The 23969-nt window shown below is 45.2% G+C and overlaps 1 long non-coding RNA gene across 2 annotated transcripts in view; it reads right to left on the reverse strand.

Moving 5' to 3' along the window:
* LOC112988176 (uncharacterized) overlaps window positions 1-23969 on the reverse strand; it is a 154804-nt gene that overhangs the window by 51489 nt on the left and 79346 nt on the right. For both annotated transcript variants that reach the window (XR_010388113.1, XR_010388114.1), the window contains 2 exons: window positions 19344-19431; window positions 14707-14751 (listed from right to left, as the gene is read on the reverse strand). This is a non-coding gene — a long non-coding RNA (uncharacterized LOC112988176). The remainder of the gene's footprint in view (window positions 1-14706; window positions 14752-19343; window positions 19432-23969) is intronic.

Below are 23969 nucleotides of genomic sequence, written 5' to 3' on the forward strand. Positions count from 1 at the left end.
AGGGAGGAAAAAGGGGGAGAAAAAAACAAAAAAGGGGAGAAAGGGGAGAGTAAAAAGGGGAAAGAGAAAAGGGGAGTAGAGAAAAAGGGTGAAGAAAAAGGGTAGAAAATGGCAGAGGGAAAAGGCAGGGAAAGGGAAAAAGAAAAGAGGGGGAAAAGTGGGAAGGGGAAAAAGAAGAAGGGGGGAGAAAGAACAGGGGACAAAAGAGGAAGATCAAGGGAGGAAAATGAGCAAAGAGGAAGGTGGGAAAAAAGGGGGTAAGAAAACAGGGGGAACCGGAGGAAAAGAGAGGCAGAAAATGGGAGCGGAAAGAGAGGAAAAAGGGGGAGAAAAAACAAGGGAGCTAAAATGGGGGGGAACACGCAGGCAGAAACACGTGGGGAGAAACAAGTGGGAGAAAAGAAAGCGGGAGGAGAGAAAGAGGGGATAACTAAAGGGGTGATTAAAGAGGGGCAGATTAGAAAGGAGGCGGTAAGAAAGTGGGAGATAAGAAAGGGAAGACGTAAGAGAGGGGGAAGGAAAAAGGAGGATAAAAAAAGAGGGGGAAAACAACAAGGGGAAAAAGTCCCGGGGGAGAAAAAACGGGGGGAGAAAAGTAGGGGGTAGAAGAAGGGGGAAGAAATCAAGGGGTAGAAGAAGGGGGAAGAAATCAAGGGGCAGAAAACCAAAGGGAAGAGAAGAGAGGGGAGGGAGAGGGAGAGGGAAGGGAAGAGAGGGGAGGGGAGGGAAGGGAAGAGAGGGGAGGGGAGGGAAGGGAAGAGAGGGGAGGGGAGGGAAGGGAAGAGAGGGGAGGGGAGGGAAGGGAAGAGAGGGGAGGGGAGGGAAGGGAAGAGAGGGGAGGGGAGGGAAGGGAAGAGAGGGGAGGGGAGGGAAGGGAAGAGAGGGGAGGGGAGGGAAGGGAAGAGAGGGGAGGGGAGGGAAGGGAAGAGAGGGGAGGGGAGGGAAGGGAAGAGAGGGGAGGGGAGGGAAGGGAAGAGAGGGGAGGGGAGGGAAGGGAAGAGAGGGGAGGGAAGAGAGGGAGGGGAGGGGAGGGAAGAGAGGGGAGGGGAGGGGAGGGAAGAGAGGGGAGGGGAGGGGAGGGAAGAGAGGGGAGGGGAGGGGAGGGAAGAGAGGGGAGGGGAGGGGAGGGAAGAGAGGGGAGGGGAGGGAAGGGAAGAGAGGGGAGGGAAGGGAAGGGAAGAGAGGGGAGGGAAGGGAAGGGAAGAGAGGGGAGGGAAGGGAAGGGAAGAGAGGGGAGGGAAGGGAAGGGAAGAGAGGGGAGGGAAGGGAAGGGAAGAGAGGGGAGGGAAGGGAAGGGAAGAGAGGGGAGGGGAGGGAAGGGAAGAGAGGGGAGGGGAGGGAAGGGAAGAGAGGGGAGGGGAGGGAAGGGAAGAGAGGGGAGGGGAGGGAAGGGAAGAGAGGGGAGGGAAGGGAAGGGAAGAGAGGGGAGGGAAGGGAAGGGAAGAGAGGGGAGGGAAGGGAAGGGAAGAGAGGGGAGGGAAGGGAAGGGAAGAGAGGGGAGGGAAGGGAAGGGAAGAGAGGGGAGGGAAGGGAAGGGAAGAGAGGGGAGGGAAGGGAAGGGAAGAGAGGGAGGGAAGGGAAGAGAAGAGAGGGGAGGGAAGGGAAGAGAAGAGAGGGGAGGGAAGGGAAGAGAAGAGAGGGGAGGGAAGGGAAGGGAAGAGAGGGGAGGGAAGGGAAGGGAAGAGAGGGGAGGGAAGGGAAGGGAAGAGAGGGGAGGGAAGGGAAGGGAAGAGAGGGGAGGGAAGGGAAGGGAAGAGAGGGGAGGGAAGGGAAGGGAAGAGAGGGGAGGGAAGGGAAGGGAAGAGAGGGGAGGGAAGGGAAGGGAAGAGAGGGGAGGGAAGGGAAGGGAAGAGAGGGGAGGGAAGGGAAGGGAAGAGAGGGGAGGGAAGGGAAGAGAAGAGAGGGGAGGGAAGGGAAGAGAAGAGAGGGGAGGGAAGGGAAGAGAAGAGAGGGGAGGGAAGGGAAGAGAGAGAGGGGAGGGAAGGGAAGAGAAGAGAGGGGAGGGAAGGGAAGAGAAGAGAGGGGAGGGAAGGGAAGAGAAGAGAGGGGAGGGAAGGGAAGAGAAGAGAGGGGAGGGAAGGGAAGAGAAGAGAGGGGAGGGAAGGGAAGAGAAGAGAGGGGAGGGAAGGGAAGAGAAGAGAGGGGAGGGAAGGGAAGAGAAGAGAGGGGAGGGAAGGGAAGAGAAGAGAGGGGAGGGAAGGGAAGAGAAGAGAGGGGAGGGAAGGGAAGAGAAGAGAGGGGAGGGAAGGGAAGAGAAGAGAGGGGAGGGAAGGGAAGAGAAGAGAGGGGAGGGAAGGGAAGAGAGGGGAGGGGAGGGAAGGGAAGAGAAGAGAGGGGAGGGAAGGGAAGAGAGGGGAGGGGAGGGAAGGGAAGAGAAGAGAGGGGAGGGAAGGGAAGAGAAGAGAGGGGAGGGAAGGGAAGAGAAGAGAGGGGAGGGAAGGGAAGAGAAGAGAGGGGAGGGAAGGGAAGAGAAGAGAGGGGAGGGAAGGGAAGAGAAGAGAGGGGAGGGAAGGGAAGAGAAGAGAGGGGAGGGAAGGGAAGAGAAGAGAGGGGAGGGAAGGGAAGAGAAGAGAGGGGAGGGAAGGGAAGAGAAGAGAGGGGAGGGAAGGGAAGAGAGGGGAGGGGAGGGAAGGGAAGAGAAGAGAGGGGAGGGAAGGGAAGAGAGGGGAGGGGAGGGAAGGGAAGAGAAGAGAGGGGAGGGAAGGGAAGAGAAGAGAGGGGAGGGAAGGGAAGAGAAGAGAGGGGAGGGAAGGGAAGAGAAGAGAGGGGAGGGAAGGGAAGAGAAGAGAGGGGAGGGAAGGGAAGAGAAGAGAGGGGAGGGAAGGGAAGAGAAGAGAGGGGAGGGAAGGGAAGAGAAGAGAGGGGAGGGAAGGGAAGAGAAGAGAGGGGAGGGAAGGGAAGAGAAGAGAGGGGAGGGAAGGGAAGAGAAGAGAGGGGAGGGAAGGGAAGAGAAGAGAGGGGAGGGAAGGGAAGAGAAGAGAGGGGAGGGAAGGGAAGAGAGGGGAGGGGAGGGAAGGGAAGAGAGGGGAGGGGAGGGAAGGGAAGAGAGGGGAGGGGAGGGAAGGGAAGAGAGGGGAGGGGAGGGAAGGGAAGAGAGGGGAGGGGAGGGAAGGGAAGAGAGGGGAGGGGAGGGACGGGAAGAGAGGGGAGGGGAGGGAAGGGAAGAGAGGGGAGGGGAGGGAAGGGAAGAGAGGGGAGGGGAGGGAAGGGAAGAGAAGGAGGGGAGGGAAGGGAAGAGAAGGAGGGGAGGGAAGGGAAGAGAAGGAGGGGAGGGAAGGGAAGAGAAGGAGGGGAGGGAAGGGAAGAGAAGGAGGGGAGGGAAGGGAAGAGAAGGAGGGGAGGGAAGGGAAGAGAAGGAGGGGAGGGAAGGGAAGAGAAGGAGGGGAGGGAAGGGAAGAGAAGGAGGGGAGGGAAGGGAAGAGAAGGAGGGGAGGGAAGGGAAGAGAAGGAGGGGAGGGAAGGGAAGAGAAGGAGGGGAGGGAAGGGAAGAGAAGGAGGGGAGGGAAGGGAAGAGAAGGAGGGGAGGGAAGGGAAGAGAAGGAGGGGAGGGAAGGGAAGAGAAGGAGGGGAGGGAAGGGAAGAGAAGGAGGGGAGGGAAGGGAAGAGAAGGAGGGGAGGGAAGGGAAGAGAAGGAGGGGAGGGAAGGGAAGAGAAGGAGGGGAGGGAAGGGAAGAGAAGGAGGGGAGGGAAGGGAAGAGAAGGAGGGGAGGGAAGGGAAGAGAAGGAGGGGAGGGAAGGGAAGAGAAGGAGGGGAGGGAAGGGAAGAGAAGGAGGGGAGGGAAGGGAAGAGAAGGAGGGGAGGGAAGGGAAGAGAAGGAGGGGAGGGAAGGGAAGGAGGGAAGGGAAAACGAGGCAGGCAATAGGTGGAAGAAAGGAAGTGAGAGGAATAGGATGGGAGAGGAAAAGGTGAAGAAAAGAGGAGGAGAAAAGAGGGGGAGGAAAAAGGTGGAAGAAAGGAAGGAAATAAAAGGGGGAGGAAAAAAGCGAGAGATAAAGAGGTGGGAGAAAAAAGGGAGGGAAAATGGGGAGAAAAAGGAGGGGAGGGAAGAGAAGAAGGAGGAAAAAGGGTGGGAGAAGAAAGATGGAGAAAAGAAAGGTGGAGAAAAGAAGGCGAGAAAAGGGGGAAGAAAAAGGGGGTAGAGGGAGAAGAAAGAATTGGGAGAAAAACATGGGAAAAAAAAGTGGGAAGAAAAACACGGGAAGCAAAATGAGGGGAGGAAAAGGAGCGGAGGAAAAGAATGGGGAAGAAATTAGAGGGGAAGAAAGAAAAGGAGGAAGAAAGGAAAAAAAGAAAAACAAGGAAGAAAAGGAAAGAAAAAAGGGAAAAACAGAAAGGAAAGGAAAAAAACCCTTTGGCAGCATCCTTAGCAGCTTGTAGCAATGGGAATGCTGCCGGGACGGGCAGCTCGAGTCCTCCTGTCCCAGCAACAACAGGGGAGGCTGCAGCTGTGTGGGGAGCCCTATGTGTTGGGGGTTTTCCTCGACACAGAGCCAGCTGCTGAAGCCGGCAGCTCCTCCACCACCAAGCCCACGTGCTCCCTTCTGCCAGGCAGCACGCGCCTCCCCCCGGGAGCCACCATCAGCACACGCAGAGGCAGCTCCGCATCTCTGAGCGCGTCTTCTAGACCCTCTCCACGGCAGGAGCCGGCGCTGGGCATGTGGGGCCCAGGCCCAGAGAGCAAAGGGGCCATGGCAGGAGCCAGCAGCGGTGCCCGGCCCCACCAGCTGCGCTGCCACACCGCAGACGGGAAAATCGTGCGGCGCTGGAGATGCCGGGGTGCCGGGCAGAGTCCCCTTTGCACCCGCAGCCCCGGCCCACGCCCCGGCGCTGCCCCACGCCGCGGCTGGCGCATCACAATGTGCCACAGTGGCATCACAGGGGCCACGGCCACCGGCGCGTCCCCATTGCGGCCCTGTGCCACTGTAGGGCAGCACAGGCAGAGGCAGCTCTCAGCCCGGTGGTACTGCTCGGCAAAGGGACACGCATGCCACTTCGCGCAGGTCTGTCCGGCCACAGCGGCATGGGACAGGTGAACTGCTGCGGCGCCCGGGGCGCTCCCGCTCCCGGCACCAGGCGCAGCCTGGGAGCCCCAGCCGTGGGGGTCCTGGCGCCCGCCTCGGGCTCTGGGGCAGGGCGGCCTCCCGGTCCCTGGCGCCGCTCAGCACCTTTGTGTCACGCAGGTTTGTCCCAGCTAAACAACCCTCATCTCAAAGGTGTTCCAAGACTTGACTAACAGGCTGGTAGGAGGATGGGGGAGGAAAAACCTCAGTTTTAGTTTTAATTCCACGCCAAGCAGCTGCTTCTGCTCCAGAAGGGATGCATACAGCATCTGCAGTGCTGTCCTGCCCCAGCCAGGACACAAACCCAGATAAGCAGTGAAGTGACAGATTGACTCCCCCACAGAGTGACTGGCACTCACTTTCATTTCTAGACCAGTGTGTGGCATCACCCCTTTAGAATTTACATTGCTGTTATCCATCCCATTAAACTACATTTGATCTGATTAACTAACAGTGGCCTCTGTTTGCCAGTGAATGCGAGCATTAACTGTAATACAATAGGAGCACAGGCCTAAGCCCATTTTTTATTCAGATAGCAAACCTGTCAGTGGAGTGGGAGTGTTGATGTCATCTTCTGACTCAGTGACAGTGCCTGTTCCTGGTGTCACCCTGCATTCCAACACTATCAGCATCCCCTTTCCAAATCTCACCTATTATTTGCTCATTGTCATTAGATTTTGCTTGGAGGAAGAAAGGAGGAACAGGGTGACATCACTTGCTTATTAATAGATGGGCAGAGGAAGGATCATGTCCAATAAAGGCTTGGGTGGGGAGGGAATGGATGTTCTCTCACAGTGTATTCAGGAGAATGGTGTGTTAGTGAGCAATACATGCTCATAACCTTTTAAGGGAAGCAGCTGTCTGCCCAGTGGCTACTTCTGAACCCATGAACTGCAATTTTCTGGTCCTTCAAGGGCATAGTTAACCCCTCATGGGAAAAAACAGTGCTAGAGACAATCAGCAAAGAAGAGATTCCAGTGAAATGCAAAGTCATTTGTAAATAAATAAAATAAGATTCCTCAGGGATAAACTGTGACTCTGGCACTGCAGAACAGTGGCTCCCACAAGTGAACCCACAGCCATCAATAAAAATATGTTAGTGATCAATAAGGAGTTCACTGTCTGGCCCTCGATGCTGATTGATTTCAACCTCCTGGCTGAGGCCTGCAGCTGGATGCAAGTTGCAGTCCATGGAAAATCTGAAACATCACAGTTAATCAGTTAATCTCCTCCCCTTCTCTGCTTGCATGTTTTCTGGTAATAGTTGGACATGTTATCAAAGGGATTTGTTATCGAAAATTGTTTGCTTAAAAACCCCTCAGTACAGAATTATTTAGCACAGCTCAGTGTTAGAGAAGATAACTGGATACTTCAAGTTATGTGGTGTTTCTTTCCCTTTCTAAATAGCTGTGTGTAACTCTTGGTATCAAGCTTCCACAGCAAGATCACAGTATTACAAGTTTAAAATTAATTTGTTGTGGATCAGCTGCTACATTAAGTTCAAGTGCATCTTTCCAGCAGACTTTACTACCAGGAGGCTACTAACGAAAAGTAAACTCAAAATGAAAATAAACGGAGTCTAAGCAAATTAATTAAAAAATGTAAATGAGCATTTGTAGGTTTTCCTTTGTTTCTCCCAGTTGATGAGAGGAGCTGTTGAATATGCTTGAGTTAGCCAAAAAACAAAAGTTAATATGAAGAAATGTGCTCATATTTCTAAGGCTTCTTTAACATATCTTCATATATATTTTTCCCATTTACTCATTTCCAAGACCAATCAATATGGAATCTCCTCTCAATGGCAACACTGTAAGATCAGAGATTTGTTTATTTCTATCAGAAAAAGTCACGATATTACAGTACTCCCTCCCAAGTGAACATATTGATTTATCCACTGTCAGCTGGATCTTCCAGCCTTCATAAATTACCAGTACAAAAATTAACTAGAGAGCAAAGACAACCTGAATCTTACAATTCAATGGTAAAGTGAAGGTCTTTATTGCCAGATAGTACTGACCCTGCTAGTGAAATGCTGGTGCCTCCAACATTGAGCACAACAGTGCAGCTCTTCTAGGATGACCAGACACCCTAAAGCACAAGACTAAAACTGGAGGCGCTGAGCAACATCAAACTGGATTTTTTTAAAATTTCTTTCTGAAAGTGCTGTCAGTTGGGTGGTCTAGTGAGGAGAAGGAATGCTTTTAATAAGAAAAGGGCTTTCTTTTTTGTTTTTCATCTTCTTTCTCAGATGGATGATAACCGCCCAAAAAGCATTTGCAGAACACCAAGTGCGGTATGTCCACCCTAACTTCCCTTCCACTAGAGACTGCCAACACAAAACCTGAGCAGCAGGCTGCTGCAGTGTCCTGTTCACTGACGTGAGTGTCCTGCTCCACATCTTTCTCTGGCACTTGTGCTGGCAAGCCTGCAACTGCCTTTGGCTCCGGGTCTGGCACATGATTCAGACAGCTTAAGTCTTTCAGGATGTCAATTTCCTTCCGCTTGCTGATTAATTTGCTGGCTTTCATCTGCTTTCAAATAAACCCTTGCTTAAAACCCTCCCTGGGATTTCTATCAGGCTTCTACCAGCACAGAGGGAAAGATGCCTCATTTCAAAACAACTCCCTCTGACCTTCACAGAGCTGCCATTCCAAGACAGCTGGGCCATTTCCATGCTTTAAGAATACAAGATTGAGAAGAAGTGACAGTTCTGCCTATCTAACACCTCTGTAATCCTTCCTGCAGGCACCACTCACACCTTGTACAGTGGAGGAAGACAAAAGCCACACTGGGTCATGCTGCACACAGAGGGAAAGAAACTCCTCTTCCTCCATTTCAAAGGAACATCTTACACCTGAAAAATGAGATCTGGTTCTCCCTTCCCTGGTCTGCACAGCTACAAATGTTATGGTCCTAAAAAAAAAAAAAAAAAAAAAAAAAAAAAAAAAACAGAGTTCCAGCTACAGTGTTTATCTCTGAGCTGTACTGAAGAATGGGATCAAATGTTAGCAAACAGATGTCATCATGTCTGTACTGTGGTTGCACATGCATATCAAATATATCAAAAAAGCACATTCTCTTCTATCCGGTCCTTCCTCCTGTTGTAAGATGAATAGAAGCTTGGCACCTGACTTCACAATGAATAGTCATAAAAATAGCAAAATAAATTTCTGTTTCACCTTTTTCATACTGTTGGTGCATTCCACTCTACCACAAACTGGTAGTACCCAAGGGTGACACAAGATCCAAATTTACAGACCTTGTGGATTTTATATCTAAAATGAGACTCAGATTTGAGCCAAGGCCAAATCTATAAAATTAATTTGATTCAGATTCTAGTAATAAATCTCTGCTCTTTGCTTTCTTGTGAACTTTTACATTGTGCAAAGCCTACATAAAATTTTCTGATGATGTAACTTTTCACAGATTTATTTTGAAGTTTGAAAAGTTTCATCCCAACTTGAAAGAAATATAGTGAGTGAAAAGCTTTCTGTTGCTTTCTCTTTCTCTAAAGAATTACTCCATTTGAATTCAGCAGTACAGTACCCACCATTTGCTTGGACAATCCCTGCGACTCATTGAAATTCAGAGCCAGGCTCCTCATCGAAACTTTGCAGCTAGCTCTTGTCTCTCACAGTGGCATAAATCCATGCCCTGGGTTTGAATACCTGAGACTGTGGAGGGCTTAGATCAGGAATTATATTCTGATTTCCCTATCAAGATCCACCTTTTTCAGAACTAATTCTGAAAATCAGAATCCTCAAAGCATATTGTACTGCTCAGTAGTGACACCGATGTGCAATAGGGTAAGGAATATTCTCGTAGGTTTTGGTATCTGGACATACGAAATAAATAGGCCTTTTGAACTGGAGATAATTTTGGGTAAACAAGAAGGAATATGAAACCATTGCTCCTCCATCATGAACCCTTCAGTCTCCCAGTCTGGCCAGCTGCGTTTCCCAGCCCCCATTCACTTAGCAATGGACTGAACTGATCAGCGTTAGAGGTGACGGAATGAATATCTCACCGGGGTGTAGTAAAAGAATGATGTGGAGACATCAGGGGACAGGAACCACACCAAAAGTCTTCTGCTGATGTCGCAGAAGATGGGGAGGCTATCACATTCAGATCAACATTTGGATTTTGAATAGGTCTTGGTTTGAAAATATTCAGGAATTGCCTCTGCCTAGCAGCTGGGCTGCATGTTTGGGTTGATGCATGTCCTCCTGTTTTACAAGTTAGATCTCTACATAGAAGGTGCTGCCAAATAGGCACTAAGCTCTGCCATTCTTATTTACTGTGCCCAGGAACTGTTTACACAGCAGTTCCGATACTTACACTGGTTCAAAGAAGCCCTGAAACTGACCAGAGGCCACATGTTTGCAGATGGGTTTTATACCACAGCATAGCTCAATGACTGGTCCCACACAGCTCTGACCACAAACACTGCCTCCTTGGGGATCCTTTTTTGTAATACAAAGTATCAAAGGATAGAAGAAAAACATGCACTGACAAGCAAGTGCGACTGTCTGCTCAGCACCATCCCTGCCTCTCAGCAAACCAGCCCCCTCCCCTGCCACCCGTTTCCTTATTTGTAGAGTGCTTCATTCTAAGGAACCCAAACATTGTCAAATATGAATTTCCATTTACTTGGCACATTGCCCCCAAAACCCCAAGATCTAAGGTGCATGCTCAACAGAATTTAAACTGAGCATTAAATAGGATGCAGAGCTCAGTCTGGTCCTGCAAAGCAGTGCTCCATTCACCCGCAGGACTTTCTATTTCTGTGCTGCTCAGGATGACAACAGATGGGACCTCTAATTCAAAGGAAGATCTCTCTAGGCTAGAAACAATAAATTGGACCAGAATGCAAAAAGCAGAGTTGTTGCAGAGGTGGGGGAAAATGTATATTTTCTGCTGAATAAAGGAATAAGGGATCGAGTCCAGATGGCATGGATGGGTACTCTGGGTGGCTAAATTGTCTCAAGAGCCCACTGTATTTGCCCCTTAAAAGAACCAAGCCATTGGTTCCATTGAGAAGGCAAAATTAAGCCTGAAATTAAAAGGGAGGGTCTTATCTAGAACACCAAGAATTGAAAATTGTAACTTTCTATCAACTCAGAGAAAGAAACTTCTCTTCTGTGCCACCAATAGAGCTGCTTGGGAATTTTCTTCTAATGCCTTTTGAAGGAAAATGCAGTCATTTATATTTTACTTTAAACAGGAAAATCAAAATGAAAGATTTTGTTCCAGGTCTTGTCAACCCGGTTGAAACACTTCAGCTGACCCAGTTGAAAATACTCCTCCTAGGTCAATGTTTCATTAATCTCTGCCTGCCTCGGCTACCACACTGTCTCAGAGGAGTGATGTCTCATATTCTTCCTTTTTTCCCCCTTTCCTTCTTCTGTGTTCCCTGGCTGAATTTCATCTGAGAAGGTGCCGTGAGATATCCTCCCTAGCTGAGCTGCTGCTGTGTACCAATGGTGATGGATCCAGTCACAGATTAGAAGGGAGGCCTAAGGCACTACAATTGATCTAGCAGATGAGGTCAAAATGAGCTGAAACAAAATGCTTTGACTTTTGGAATGAAAACAGTTTGGAAAATCTGATAAACTTGTGACAAGTTTTAGTATTTTTACTCTTTGTACAACCATCAGACCAAAACCCACTACTGAAACATCCACTTCCCAAAGGACCAAAAATCCAGTTTATGAAAAAACCACATGACTCCATCTCAGTCACCATGCCAGCTATAGACTTCTTGGTTGCTTCCCCATGACTTGCCCTCCCTGGCTGCAATGCTCTCCCCTGCCTACTGCCAGAGCTGATCCGCCCTAGGTTGCTTTTGTTTCAGAGCCAGCGGCAACATGCAATCTCTGCCCAGGCTGGAAGCCTCTCTGATCACTGCTTTTGTGCCCCCACCAACAAGATAGCCTGAAGCAAGTTCCCCATTCCCACTTTGGCACAGTCCAGCTGTTCACAGCTAAACCAGCCTTTAGTGCCAAAAATATGCCAGCAGCCTGGGATGGGACTTTCTCAGAGCTCTCTTGCAAGCTCAGTCTCACAATGTCAGTCTAGATGACACAATACATCCCTGCACAGAGGTACCTGCACCAGCTTGCATGCTTGAAGTAATATACCTGCATGAGCACAATGCTACAGCTGGGGCTACTAGATTCTCAGTGCGGCAAATGAGGCAGGCAGAGTGCCATGCTGACACTACTTCCAGTACCTGAACTAGCTAGCTTATTCAGAGGGGGTACACCCTGAGAGAAAAGGCCAATTCTGCATGCCAATTCCTTCACCAACAAACATGGGCAGCCAGCAGCCAGCATGGCATACTCCAGTGTGTGGAGTGCAGTAACTCCAGCAAAGAGCCAGTAATTCCGCATTGGACTGGCAATCCTCCCAGCTCCTCTCGGCCAAGCAGAAGACACCAACACCAAGTGGTTGTGAAGCCCAAAAGGATTTCTGCCACCCAAGTGCTGAGGAACACAGCCAGCAGCAGAACAACAGACAACTTCATGCCTCAAGGCTGCTGTGGTTCCTCAGGCTGCTGCGCTCTTCTGCAGCCATTTTAACTTGGATAGGTCAAAAATACCCAGAGATATTCATGAAAGAAGTGACATTTTGAACATGCAATTCTGAAAGATTAGTGTCTCTGCCACAGGCTTCCTACATGGCCTTACCAGCAATATTTAGAAGCAGCACATTTCCAGTGTTATAAGGACTGCAAAAAAAACCCTATGTCCATCTTTCCCAGTACTTGGATTTCTCCTCCTCCTCTCCATGCCTCAGTTCCCTCTCTGTATGCTTCTGTCTGCTCTGGACACTATGTAGGGAAGGCAAGGAGTATCTTTCAGTAATGTTAGGGGGAAGTTTATCACAATGTCTGTAAGCACTACTATGCCAGTCCTCAGGACTCTGTTTCTGTATATTTTTATAATAGGAATATATTCATATTTAGCATATTTATATATATATATACTGTAGAGCAACTGTTCAGCTGCACATTACCAAGAGGAAAGAAGACCCAAGGTTTATATTAAATGACTTTTTCATAAAGGACTTCCATCTTTTCCTTTGCTGTTCGTGTATGTTTTTCACGTATCACTCTATAAGCACATCAATCTCTTGTTAACAAAAGACAGCTGCCACAGGGGATTTTTTAATTCAACATGTCTACAAGATGTATCTAAAAGCACTTGCTTTACAATCACAGTGACAGTAAAAATATTAGAGTTAAATTTTTAATGTGCCCTAACTGCAATAAAATGCTATCGAACAGCTCCCTCTTGTGTATTGCACATTTTGTGACCACCGGCAAAGCAAGTTTATAGTGCCCTCTGGAGGTGAGCCCTGGGTTGGTATTTTTTGGAGGAGGAGAAATAAGATAACATTGCTCTTCTAGGCTCTTTTTGGCCTTTTAGGGAATGGGATAAGGAGTTTTTAACGTTTGGGTTCACACTGGCATTTGCAGCCAACGGGATGTGTGGGGAGCACTGCATTTCTAAGTATAGTCAATAGCATGAAGAAATCCATACAGAAAATCACTCCTTTGCTTGACCTCTATGCCTCTCTCTAACTCACTGTCCATTTCTAATACACATGCAATTCCGTGGTTGGAAGTGCAGGATTTGGACCTCCCATCACAATTCTGAGCTACACAGCCAGGAAAGAGACCTGGGAGAACATGTCTGAAAAGCTCAGAACCCTCTGAGAATCCGCCCTGAACTGCAGTCACCTTTCCTCCAAGCTGTAATGAAATTCCTACATGAAGACCATTTTCTCTTTCCCACTATTCATTTGTAAGGAAAATCTGAATTTCTAGGTGCAATGTGGTACTGAAAACAGCAGTGCTGAAACATTAGGAAAACTATGAAACTGTATTCTTCTAAGTTCCTTTTTTTCACCTCTAAGGGGTCAGACCCAGGAAAAATCTGAACAAAAGCATTACAAAACAAAACAAAAACTTACTCAGCCTTGGAATATTTGAAAATACTTTCATCTTTGATAGCATCCCTAGCTCTTTCAAATAAAAGGAAGAAGAAAGAGAGTCCAACATACTGTGGATACCAACATCACTGATTTTTTCTAAGGATATCTGCCAGCATTCCAAATTAACAGCCTTCCGAGCCAAGGAAGAAACATAACCAGAATTAAAGGGTGTACGAATGAAGGCAATTCAGAAGCTACTGTTATTTTGAATCTTTTGTTTGGCTAAGAGAACACTGCAAGCAGAACGCTTTATTCCTCGTCCCTTGGAACTGCAAAAGAAAAATGTTTGTAACCCCTGATCAGCTTCACTACTAGAGATGAACACTGCTAATTGTGAGCAGGAAACCAGCCTTTTGTCAGGAGCCATGATTCCTGTTTCTGGAGCTTGGTGACTGTACCTCAACATGCAAAGCTACAACTATGAATTGGATTAAATATTTGGAGAAATTGTATGACAAAATATCACATAAAACTTTTGTTTTCCCTGATACCACTATAGCTTCTGATGTGCAATTTTTATCTTGCACATCAGAAATTTTATCTATTTCCCTAATTACTATTTTAGATACCACATTTCCCTAATTACTATTTTAGATTACTAGAATATATATATGACAGACAATAGCAGCAATTACATTAACATCCTACATTAACTAGGACAGCCCATTAAAAAAATGTCCATACTTTCCAAGTGTTTTATTCATAAAATCAGAAAAATAACACTCTCTTTTTCCCCATTTTCAACCATTATGTCTATGTTCTGTTCAGCTCTTTAGGCTCCCTTTGGGCAGCTAGCACAAAAAAGACAGAAACTTAGCTAGTGCCTCTAGATGCTCTTGTCACATAGGTAACAGTGAATGTTTCAGAAAACTGTCAGTGTATACTAGTGGAGAAAGGGAAAAGGAGAAAGTGACAGGGAAGAAGGAGAGAGAGGTCTGCTTTATCAGCCACTACTATACAACTATATTGTACATACTATATGGTCATGGCATCAATAATCTCAGGTAAGTAACTGATCTAGAGAAATTTTTCAATTAAATAATTCATCTCCCTTCTTACTCTGATGCAAGAAATGGGAGACAGCTGGTGATACCTGAAAAACACCAATTTAAAATGTGCACATTAACCTTCCCCCTGCCAGATTATACAGATGAGACACAGAGTGTAGTATGTTCCTTAAACCAAGGCCCAGACAATATTCATCTAGTTCACTAGCAAAGTTAAAAGAGATGGTAATAGTGCCTGTGAATCAAAATATGAGGTAGTGGTCTTTGCCATCTGAGAAACATGTTCTCCCCCAGCCTATACACACACATCCCCTTTAATTTAAAAGGCAGAAGCAGGATTTCTGGGGCTCTTATGTTCATATCTTCCAGTTCATCTGTGGGCTATTTAAGATGCACTCAAATGTACAAGGCAAAGATTACTGTCACATGACTCACTAACTTCAAGTGGCCTTCTTCAAAGGGCTGAATCCTGCTTCCTTAACACAGAGGAGCACAACCACATTAAAAACTCTGCACAACTGAGATTTTGGCCCAAAAGATAACAATATGCTCTTAAATGGACCAAGCTTACACTCTGCAGTGCTTCAGGAACCTGCAAGGGGAAAAAATGGTATTTTCAAAAAGAAGAGGATGTACTTACCTGTGTTGTTCTGCCATCCATTTCCTGCAGAAGATAAGAACTAAACTGAGGAGAAAAAGGAAATTAGCCAGGGAAGAAACAGTACATGAGTGCATTCTCCAAAGCTGCACTGAATAGTCCTCTTACATTTTAGAGATTAGAATGTATGAAACACATCCATAAAAAAATTATATTAGGCTGTAACATTTAAGGCCAACATTTCTCTGCTGTTTTACAGGGATTTTAAATCCTGACAAGTGTTACAAAACTTCCTTAACCCTGCAGTGCCACAGCCAGTACTAATTTGGGATAATCAGGTGGAGGGGCAGGCAGAGTCAATGCCCATTGGGTCAGAAAGGGGAAACTCCCATGACGATGACAGTTGGAAACTGCTGACTTCTGGCACCTGGAGAAGGGCTCTTGCTCCACCAGAAGACTTACAACTTCAGAACAGCTAACAAATTGCTGGGAACACTGTCAAAAGGAGCATCTGTGTCAGCAGAGCCTCCTCCACACAGAAGCCCAGGAGGAAATGGTGAGGGTTAGTAGTGGGAGACTCCTTGCTGCCGGGGACACAGGCCCCTATCTACTGACCTCACTTGTTGTCTAAGGAGGTCTGCTGCTTGCCAGGGCCTCGCTTTCAAGGTGCTGTGGAGAGGCTTTCAAGCTTCATCAGGCACTCTGACTACTACTCACTGCTGCTGTTGCATGTGTGCACTAACAATACTACCAGGAGAGAGCTGGAAAGGACCAAATGTGACTACGTAGTTCTTAGGGTAACTGTCAAGAACCACAATATTGGTCATGAAACCGAGTGTTATCAACACGCAGGGTACCACCTGTCAATATTGGTCATGATGCTGGGCCTCTGGCTGCACTTCTAAGTCCTGAGGGGTCATTTGAAAGTCGTGCTTTACCCCCACCCTCAAATGTAGCAGGGGTGGTGGAGGAGGCAGCAGACTGCCCCATGGCTTACATGGAGCATGTTCAGCAGTGAAAATGGCTGATCCAGAGCTTTGGGGCTAGGTGATATATAGAAGAATATAAATTTGTTAATTTAGATCAGCTATCACTACACAAGCTTATGAAATATTTGTTTGGTGTGTACAGCAAACTGTTGGACCCAGCCTGGTGAGCAATGAGTTGGTCTCAAGACTGACCCTGCCCTGCTAGACTCATCCTCGACAGTCATATCCTGACAGCTATGGAAATGGACAGGCATCAATGCCTATCGATATTGAGAGGTATCAATATCAATTGGTATTGATGCCTACCAAATCAAAATTGGATTTGAGACCCATAGCTATAGATGCCTGTTGAGAACAAAAGATATCAATGACTATCAATAGGTATCAATATCCATAGTTATCGATAGGTATTGATACGTACTGATATCACTACCTACCAATACGTATGGAAATGGATAAGCATCAATGCCTCTCAATACCAATGCTGAAATCAATCTCTAGACCAATAGGTATAGCTGCCTATTGAGGCTGAAAGATAGCAATGCCCATTGACAGGGATTCATACTTAGTGACACATACTTTTCAGTCTCAAATCCGATTTTGATAATGGTAGGCATCGATACCTCTTGACATCCATACTATCAATTTCCATACATATCAATAGGCATCTATATAGGATAGCCAGGTATTGAAATCCAGTTATCCATTTGCAGATATGGGAGTGTAACTAACAGAGGCAGCCAACAGAGGCAATAGTTTGCTACAATGCAGGCCCATATAGATAGGTATAGAAATCAATAGATATAGTTGCCTCTCAATCTTGAGAGGTATTAACATCAATATGTGTCAACGCCTGCCAATAGCAAAACTGGCCAGAGACCAAATGCTATAGATGGTTCTCGACACTGAGACATTTTGATCCTATCGATATCCATCCCTATCAATAGGTGTGGAAATATACAGGCATCGATGCCTCTCGATCTAGAGACGTATCAATGTTGATAAGGCTGAGACCAAAACCTACTGATACAACTTGACATACAGAAGTATCGATGCCTATAGGTAGGGATCAACATTGATATATATCAATAGTTATCAGTACCTGATGATATCAATCCCTATTGATACGTATGGAAATGGTCAGACATGGATGTCTCTTGATCTCGAGAAGTACCGATGTCGATAGGCATCGATGCCTACTAAAAGCAAAATCGGCCAAAGACTAAAAGCTGTAGATGCCTCTAGAGATGGACAGGTATTGATGTCTGTCAATAGGGATTGATATTGACAGAGGTCATTCCATAGCAATACATATGGAAATACATAATCATTGAGGCCTCTCGATATCAGGAACAGGCAATATTGATAGTCACTGGTGCTTATCAAGAGCAAAAGCGGTCCCAAACTGAAAACTAGAGATGCCCCTCAAGACCAAGAGGTACCAATGCCTATCAATAGGGATCATTATCGATAGAGATTGACAGTTATTAATCTCTATTGATATTGATCCCTATCAACAGGTTTGGAAAGGGACAGGCATCATTGCATCTCCATATCGAGAGGTATCAAGGTCAACAGCAGTCGATGCCGACTGAGAGCAAAATCGGCCTGAGACTCAAAGCAATAGATGTGTGTCAACATTGAGAGATACTGATCCCTATTGATGGGGATCAATATTGAGAGAGCTATCTATGCCTATCAATTTGGGATGGATACCCATAGATGTTGTTCCGAAGTGATACGTATACAAATCAATATTCCTCGAGGTGTCCTGATATTGCGAATGGTCAGTATTGATAGTCATCTGTGCCTACCGAGAGCAAAATCAGTCTGAGAGCAAAATCGGTCCAAGAGCAAAAGCGAGATATGCCCCTTGATATCAAGAGGTATCGATGCCTATCAACAGAGACTGATATCAATAGTGATCAAAAGATATCAATCCCTTCGATATTGATCCCTATCCATAAGTTTGGAAATGGATAGGCATCGTTGCCTCTCCATGTCAACAGGTATCAAGGTCGATAGCTATTGATAGCAAAAATCACCCTGAGACCTATAGCAATAGATGCATGTTGACATCTAGAGGTATTTATCCACATCGATGGGGAATGGAAATCAATATTCCTCAATGCATCTCAATATTGAGAAAAGCCAGTGTTGATAGTTGTTGGTGCCAACCGAGAGTAAAAATCCATCTGAGAGCGAAAGCTAGAGATACTTTTCGCAATCAAGAATTATCAATGCCTATTAGTCTTTGAGCTCATGTGAAAATTGTCTGCAGGATTCCCAACAGTGGTGCCCACGTGGTGCAGCTGAGGCACGTTGGTGAGGCAGCATGAGTGGGCTTGTACTGATACCACTGACTGCTCCTTCTCTCTGACAAAATTTCGAGCCAGACCTCCCTTAAGCATAAATGGCAACAGCTCTGTCAAAGTCTTACACAAGTTTCTGACCCTTTTCAAGGCAGTGAAATCTTTGTAGGAACTGTAACTTACAGCAAATGGTGTGGGGGCATTAAAGAAAAAAAACCCATGCCATTTTAATGTGTCATTTCATGTTCTGGTCCTGAGCGGAAACTACATTCAGAACCTGTCCATTTTAGCCCTCCCCATCTGTAGCAATAGCTCTTCTATCCAGACTGAAAACAATCTGAGGCATGCAGATCCTGTTTGTTCACAAACAACTTTGGCCCTCTCAAATAAGCTGAATTCTTACTGCCTTGACTGCAGGAAATTCCAGCCGGGAAGAAGGGTCTTAAAACTAAGAATGGTCAAGCCAGTAGACCTGAATACAGAAAACTAGTGAAACTGTCCAAAATCTGAGGTAGAGGTTAGATCACCCTTGCTGTTCTTCTCATCATAGATAATACATTTCTGGTATCTCTAGTAAAAAGAAAAAAATACAAATAGAAATGCCACTGATATGCAGCGTTTCAAGTACCAAGCTGGAAGAATTTTCATTCAAGCCTTTCCATTGCTTACACTCATTTCCACTCCCATTCCACTCCTAAATCCAAAGGCTGATATTGTCAGGAATACAGATACAGTTTATGATGTTTTTCAACAGCACTTCCTTACAGATTATAAGTCTCCCACAGAGAGCCATTTACGGCCCTTCTATCATTGGGGTAGTAGGAACACATAAAGACACCAAGAGCATATAAAGAAAACACAAAAAGAAAAAGAGGATGTCACTGAAAAAAATTTTGAGAACCTCTCTCTGTTCTACCTCCCAGTTGCTGGCTTTTGCTTCATTCTAGATCTCCCTCATTTCCTCTGAGTTTATACTACCAATTTCACATATACAGACTGAAACAAACCCACCATCCAGATTATACTGTAGACAGTGTATAAAATAAAGCATATTTGTCATCCATTTCCACACATTCCAGTTGCAGTATGGTAAAACACTGCATGTTAAACTGTATGAAGGAAGAAGCAGTAACAAAATCCTGTAACGTTGCTCTTGGACATACTTATGCACTGTGAATTAAAGAGGTGTTGAAGGATGAGTTAAACAGTCTGGGTATTATTTCTCACTATGTAATAATTCTACTGAAGTTAATAGAGTTAACTTCCAAAGTAACCAACAGTGAAATCTGGATCAGACTCAGATTCCCACTGATATTTCAATATATGACATTTTAGATCTTCTATTATCACTATAGAAGTTTCAGGTACAATCTCTTACCAGTACATATCCCTGTGATATCCCTGTGTTTTATATAACCTTCATTTCACTGGAGCATCACTGCTTTTAGGTACAATGAGGTGAAGAGCTGCGGAATAAAAAGGAAGAAAATGGTCAAGGTAACTATCTAGATACCAAAAGACTGTGTACTTATTACTTCAAAGGGAAAACACAGAGCAGACAGGAGGGGGGAAAGGTTCAGTGATGATAGTTGCAACAGAGCGATTTAAAATTATTCACATTCCTTGGAAAGAATCCATAGCACTTTCATCTGGTAATAGCGGTATTGTGTTAGGAAACAGCATGTAAAAATTTTGGACAATAGCTACCTTGTAAAAAACAGGTGGAGGGTATTAGCCCTATCCATCTATAACCATGTTTAAAACCCTCATAAGAAAGCACTGATATGTAGCGAAGGAGACACGTTAGGAGGAATGACAAAGATTACTGATATAGAATAAAAATGTGACTATCATTATTTGTCTTCTCCAACAGTAAGCTTGGACTGCCTGACGGTAATGCATGGTATCATATAAAAAAACAGGTTCATCACACTGACTGCTTTATATGCAGCAGGTGTTTACAGAAAACAGCCGATACTAGGAAATGGTCAGGAGTTGAAGAATCCATTCTTAGATCCACACTTAACCTTTGAAAGTTCAGCAGTTTCATCATGCTCCTTCACACTTCTACAGAATCTCTCAAAGCACTGTATAGATAATAATTAATTTGCACACAGAAGGTGCTGTATGCATTTTATACATGGGCAGTCTGCAGCACAAAGGTCAAGATCCTCACCTGAGGTCAAGAGCAAAGCAGTGATAATGAGGAACAAAAATACATGTGAGGCCAGATCCTCACTTTATCACAACTCCACTGAAATTCGCAGAGTTTTACAGTTTAAGACAGTGGTCTTACTCCAGTGCAAAGCAGTGACACTGTCGAAAAAAGCAATGTAAGCAGGATTATATCTAGAAGCAGATTTCAACAGGAACATTACAGGGGGCAATGTTAGGTGCCAGCTCACACACTAGGTTTTTGCAGGTAAGAAACATAGCTAACACTTTAGTTTGAATCTGCTGATCCGTCACAGAGACCTCACATTGTAAACAAAGCAATCTGGGAAGAATAGGAAAGAAAATATAGCCTTGTCCCGTCCAGGGCTTAGAGGAAGTTTTGTGGACTGTAATAATACTAATTCCTTCCCCTAAGTAATAGCTGATATTCCAAATAGCTCCTTAAAAAGCACCTTCATGAAAATTCCACTGCTAAAAAAAAAAAACAAGCAAGCAAAATGACCATCAAAAGTACAAAAATAAAGAGTAAAAATATACATATATATGCGTATGTGTGTCTGTGTGTGTACGCACATGTAAAAATATATAAAGAGAAGGAAATGTTCTGCGTTAAATCTGAGACACCAAACAAAGAGAATTTGGTGTTCTTGCCAATTCTGCTCACAGAAAAAGCCTGGCAATTGTGGCCATCAAAGCTGTATAGAAGATCTCTTTAAAAAGCAAGAGGAAAAAACCCAGAAGTCACCAAAGCCCGTTTCATTAGACAGGCCAGCTTAATTAATTTGTTCAATTTGCTTCTTTTCTATGCATGGGTGTAAAAGCAGGTTTGAAAGCAGGGAGGCTAGAGGTGATGGGAATGAAGCTCATTAGGAAGCAATAAAGAAGGAAGAGACGCCAGAAAATGAATGCTACTTCATTGGGAGAATTTTTAAAAATGCCATTTGTCATCATGACACAGAGGGAGAAGAGCTCACAGAGCCCATGCATATAGTTAGTTTGCAGAGACCTTTGACCTCTGCTGGCCTTTGACCTCAGCATTTCAATCAAGACAACACTAAGCTGAGCAGTGAGCAATGTTGGTGCCACCTTTTAGTATCTAGTAACTACAGTTCTTAAAGATTACAAGCCAAACCCAGAATGAGGAAAGACACCTAATTCAGGATTTCAGCAGACTATAGATTACTAAATCCAATGCTGAAAATCTGAAAAAAACCCTAACCTTTGAAAAGCCTAGCCTGCTATGCACTAATATTTCAGACCCTACAGTCCCCTTTGACCCCAAAGTCCTATTTCTGCATATTAAGTCAATCCACTGCACATTTCCAAACTAACAGGCACAAACTGAACTGGACTTCTCACAAAATAACAGTAGTGATAGCCCCTTTTCTTTAGACCATAGCCAGAGGTGGTGCCGCTGTACAAACAGCCTGCTGGTTAAGGATTTGCCTAGTATCTCGGAGACCCTGCTACAATCATTTCTCATTTTTGTTGGCTTTCAGACTAATATCTTCCAGGAACTAGTGCTATGCTACTGAGAAGGAAAAAGAACTCAAATTGATGGGAACCAACAGGAGCAGAACACTAATACCCGGCAGCTATGGCACTCTCCAGTGGAGCCAAAGCCTGGATTTGGTCCTTGCTTCTCTGGATCAATTCAGCATTTCCTGCGACCAGCAAGAACCCTACTTCTGCTCTGCTCTCTTTCTAGCCTAATACAACAGCAAAGTTTTAACAGCACGGGCAGAGATCTTCCTTGATTGCTTAATTGCTACTTGAGACAAAAAAAAAAAAAAAAACAGAAAGAGTGGGCATAAAAGGAAGCTCATTTGTCAAAAACTGTCTAAAAAAGAGAGCAAACCAATTGACTGGGATACTGAGGCTGGAAGTTGCTACAATCACTGCAAAGTTATTGAACTCTAGATGCTAGCTGCAAACTGTAACACAGATAAAACAAAGAGGTTAGGGAAATTTTGGCAGACCAGTTATGGAATACTGAATCAGATTCTTGGGGGCAGGAGGTTGCCTTTGCCAAGGAAGTTCACATCTGAGCGGAGGACTCAAGTAAGGTCCCTTCTGCTCCTAAAGCCCCACTGCAACACTACTATTACATGAGGGAGGGAAGAAGTATTTGAATACAGTTGGAGGACTCTAAAATTGCAACCTAATACCAGTGGTGCAGGCGAATGTTGGAAACTCGCTGGAGAAGCACTGTCTCCTTTCTTATGCAGGCTCTTACATGGACTTGTGCAGTGGAAACCTCACAAACTGACATGAAATTCACTGGTACCGTACAGTTTGCAACAGCATGTCATCCACCAGTCAACTGGCAGCAAAAGAAAAATGTACTGCAGCCCCATTACTTCCCTTCACATGGGTTAGAGAGGGAGAATGAAAGAGCTGCAAATCCTGTGTACTGCACTACACACACACACAGCTGCTTTCTACCCCAGTCCCATGTAACATGCATGAGTTTTACTCTCTTTGAAGATACATGCCACATTTCCGTATTAGCTCAGTCTCAAATGCTCTTAACAGGGATTGTTTCTCTAGGCAATATTTTGACTTTCTTTTGCATAGAAATTCATTTTGTATGAGTGAGAACTCGTTACTGAAGGAAGGCTAGCAGGTGAGTAAGGTTAGGTGCTGCAGCCCTGTTCTGGACTCTGGCTGAAAGAGGTGCACAGAACATAAGGCTTCTTTTGCACCTTGCCTCTGTGGACACAATCTAACCCAAACTGTCTGGGACCCAGGCTGACTGCTGAGATACTCTTCTACGATCCTCAAGATGCAACCCCTGCACTTAAATATGAATGCAAGTATCAAATTACGCAACAAATATAAGCTGCTTTCCTAGGTGGATTCTCATTGCTTTGTTCTTCACTGCTCAAAACCTTCCTGAAGAACAAAATACTTGCCCTTTTAGGCTTTTTGAGATGAGCAGCAGTGGTCATTTCTGCAGTATGAAAAAACAGTTTGTATTTAACCTGGCCAGAGTTTGATGACAGGCTTCAGTCTCCTCTTCTCCCTTGATCTGGGCATAGAGCCAGCGGTCTTCTCAAGGAATCTGTACAAGCTGGGACAACCATATCCCATAAATAAGTCAGACTCAATTATTTTATATCAAAACAATATCTTAGCTTTTAATGAGTGCAACTGCCAGTACAGAGAGTCACGCATTATGAATCACTATTTTCTCCTTCCCAGCACTTTCTAATTTCCTGCTAAGGAGACAAGCTGAATGGGGTCATTAATCTGAATTAGAAATACTGTGACCTGCTCTGCACTTTATCCACCAACATTTTCTGGCATGGCAATATAGGATGGGATTTTGTGTTTCAGACAGCAGTAGGTTTGAGAAATGTAGGATCTCATTTTAAATAACCTCAGGAAGATGGGCAATTTTACTAGCAAACTCTTGAATTTAAATGCAGTGCATGGTTCTCTGTCTTGAAGCATCACAGAAAATATGTTGACCAGACAGTAGATAACATGTTCTTTAAACAAGCTAGCTCAGGGACTTCTTTGCTTTAACTTGCAATTAAAAATCAGTATATTTTTGAAAATACATAGATGAGTGAGATCACAAAACAACTACAAATACAGAAATGAAAGGTATTGAAGTATAAAAAGAGTATACATAATAGCAACATTCAGAAAACAAATGAAAAATATTGTACCTGATTTTATTTCCCATTTACAATATAACCTTCCTCATTTAGGAGTCCAAAGCCCCTGACGAAAAACAGGTTATGCTGGATCTACATTTTTAAGCAGAATTGCATTCTGATCTCCACAGAGAATTGCTTAAAGAGACAAACATGATATACCC

Source organism: Dromaius novaehollandiae, chromosome 3 (assembly GCF_036370855.1).
Source record: "Dromaius novaehollandiae isolate bDroNov1 chromosome 3, bDroNov1.hap1, whole genome shotgun sequence".
NCBI lineage: Eukaryota > Metazoa > Chordata > Aves > Casuariiformes > Dromaiidae > Dromaius > Dromaius novaehollandiae.